This window comes from Humulus lupulus, chromosome 2 (genome assembly GCF_963169125.1).
Source record: "Humulus lupulus chromosome 2, drHumLupu1.1, whole genome shotgun sequence".
Classification (NCBI taxonomy): domain Eukaryota; kingdom Viridiplantae; phylum Streptophyta; class Magnoliopsida; order Rosales; family Cannabaceae; genus Humulus; species Humulus lupulus.
In genome coordinates this window covers 52,591,312-52,594,562 of record NC_084794.1, presented here as the reverse complement: position 1 = coordinate 52,594,562, position 3,251 = coordinate 52,591,312, and the positions used below count along the sequence as shown (strand labels likewise).

General features: G+C 31.8%; 1 long non-coding RNA gene across 1 annotated transcript; it reads left to right on the top strand.

The window, feature by feature from the left end:
- Window positions 1-1,366: 1,366 nt before the first annotated feature.
- On the top strand, window positions 1,367-2,251 carry LOC133816026 (uncharacterized). Its single transcript, XR_009884969.1, has 3 exons — window positions 1,367-1,436; window positions 1,606-1,688; window positions 1,867-2,251. It is a non-coding gene; the product is annotated as an uncharacterized LOC133816026 (long non-coding RNA).
- Window positions 2,252-3,251: the final 1,000 nt, after the last annotated feature.

Here is a 3,251-nt window from a genome sequence, read left to right as displayed (position 1 = left end):
TATGGAAATACTAAACCATAAAAACATACTTACCAACTTATATGCTTAAGAGCTTGGATTCCCTAACCAAAATAAGAATAAGGTTAGGGGACTGAGTAGAAGGTTTTGAGAAAAGAAATAACATAAAATACAGAAAGGAACTAGAGTTTTGGGTTTACCTCAAAGATTGCAAGATCACTCTAACCTTCACCGAAATACTATAGAACTCACTTCCCAAAGTGTTTGATAAGCTTATGATGTTTAAGCTTATAGTTTTTCCCCAAACCAAGTGTTTACACTCTCACACTCACTTAACACTAGCAGCCTCTGAACTTAGAGCAAATGGTGAATAATGGCTGGGTACTAGGTCCTATTTATAGAGTTTGGGAATGAAAATATCTTGATTTTACTTGAATAAAAATAATGGCTTTTTAGGTGAAAATCATTTGAATAATCGTTCAGCCGAGGCTGAAGACTCGTTCAGAAGATGCTGGACTGTTGAAGGAGTTTGAATGGCTGAAGGGAAAGGAATTCAAAAGTATTTGAATTCATGCTGGTGGAGGCGATATATCGCCCCCTGTAGGCGATATATCGCCTGGGCCAGTATGCCCGAGGCGACCGTGCATCGTTTCGTGTTTTCCGTATCTACGTGCTGCGACATATCGCCCCCTATAGCTGCGATATATCGGCACACGCTGAATATTTAAACACGAAATTACACATTTTTAGCTAAGTTTGAATGGAGTAAACAGCCTTGACTAAGCCCTCAACGTACTCAAAGCTGCTGACTGACCCTATAACATTCAAACTTTACTCCTTATTATATTTAATCCTCAAAAATCTTAATCCTTAATTACCATTCAAAACATGTGCTTAAAATCCTATTGGTTGATGTCTAAACCTTATAATATAAAATATATAATCCTTAATATCAGTCACATTAATCAAACCTTAGGTTAACTTAATATTCTTAAACTATAGATTAAACTTAGAAAATCTATAAGTACTACTATGAGTGTCCAAATAACTCCCGGTCTGAACCAAAAATCCAAAGTAACAAAGATAATGCTATAAATACTATCATACTACTATCTATCTTAGCTAAGTAAAGTTCTTGGACTCTACAAGTGTTTGTATCTAGAGAGATTTATTCTAATCGTCAAGATATATAAAACAATATAAACATGGAAAATTTAACTTTTTTTAAAGCTATTTTTTTAATTGCTTGTAAGAAAATGAACTTTGTTTTGAAATCTTTGATGTGCTGCATATTAAACTTAGAATATGTTTTGTGTTAGTCTTTGTAAAATGTGAAGTATTAAATTTATTTATTTTCATGTGAACAAATTAACCTAAATAGGTGAAATGTATTTAAATGCAGGGGTTAGAGATTGAAGGGGAGTTGCCTGAGAAAAAGACTTGTTATGAAGGAGTATTTTATAATTACTTTAGCATAGGTATGTTTGTGTGATTTTTGACTTGTCTAAGAGCTGATAATTATTCGGTATTAGTATATGTGTGTGTGTGTGTGTGGTTCGCTCCCTCTTAGTTTTATATGAAGCAGACCAGGGCTGTATTTTTTATCATTCTACACAAGCCTCCTTATTTTTTGGATCTATATTACAGGAATGGATGCTCAGGTGGTTTACGGCTTTCATCATTTACGTAATGAGAAACCTTACCTGGCACAAGGACCAATTTCTAATAAGGTCTGGTTTGTTATCTTATTATGTGAAAAGTCTTGTGATTACGGACTATTACCAATGATTTTTTAGAACTAAAATTGTTATTTGGATATTTTTATCTTGATGTAAATGTACCCTGCTGGAAAAAAAGCACAATGCTTATTTATTTTAACAGCTAAACTCTTCTAATTGATCGTCGCAGCTGATCTATTCTGGTTATAGTTGCGGTCAAGGTTGGTTCTTTACACCTTGTACAAGTGATCCACGATTAAGGTGAAATATCTTTAAGTTTAAGCAGTTTGTTTTGTTAAGAGGGTTGTTCTGCTTTATGATTTGTTGTTTGCTGATGGAAATAATTTATCAGCAAGTAGGATTCCACTTTGATTTAATTTTATTCTCTTGTGTTTTTCTCCTTCTAAAATTACTGGGGCTCAAGGGGTGAAAGCACAAAGCATATTTTTAAATGATTCTCTCCTGTTGTGGTTGATAATTTGTTCAGAGCTGTAGTCATTAAGAGTAACAATATTCTGCCTTGATCATAATCTGTATTTGCTTACACGTCTTAATACTTTTTTGGCTCAGGGGACTAAAAAATATTTTAAGGCTGCATGTCAAAAAGGTCGATTGCTCAGAATGGGAGCAAATTACTGTTCCATCAAGGTACGTTTGTGAGTTTGTTTCATTTGCAATATAATTTTATCTGGCAATGTGATTCTTCTTATTCTTCTTAGATAAGTACCATCTCTGTCGCTAAGTATTATCATCATTTATACATTTTTCATTGATATTCTTATTCTATAAATCTCATTTTGTAATTATGTGTTCCTCTAGTGTAAGAGCTATTGTTGCTTTAAATCTTCATAACTATGGAAGTGGAATTTTCTCTTCGTTTGTTTAGCTTATTGTTTTAAGTTGCATGTTTTGTTGCTTCAATCGTTTTGCATGGTAGTACATCTTGCTATTTCCTGCTGTTTCGTCAAGTTTTGGAGTTATTACAAATTTAATTTAAACTTTATATGCTTACAGGTGGAAACTAGCTTAAGTCTTATGTTCTTAATAATAAAAGGATATTTTTTTTACAATGTGCAGGTATATTGAGATGATTTCTTTGGAGCAATTCTTGACAACATTTGTAGTTGAGGCCTTTAGAATGGAAGAATGTATTTCACTAATTTTTGTATACATTTCTTGTTTTGTATTTAGTGATAAAGGAATCAGAATTGGGCATAAATTATGTTGTAATATGATTTCTTAAGCCTAGACTAGCAGACTAAATATTGTAATTACATTTGAGTAATTAATAAAAATCTATTTATGTTACCTTATTTGGCTTCAACTTTCATATTTGTTTTCCTAGTTTTGTGTAAGTAAAAAAAGATTATGTTTCTCTAAGCTAATATAACACATGTCTTATACTAAGGTGTAGTATAACACAAATAATGTGTTATACTAAAGTGTAGTATAACACAAAAAAAGTGTTATACTAAAGTATAGTATAACACAAAAAAAGTGTTATACTAAAGTGTATTATAACACAAAAAAAAGTGTTATATAATCGACTATAAATAACATAATTAAACACTTATC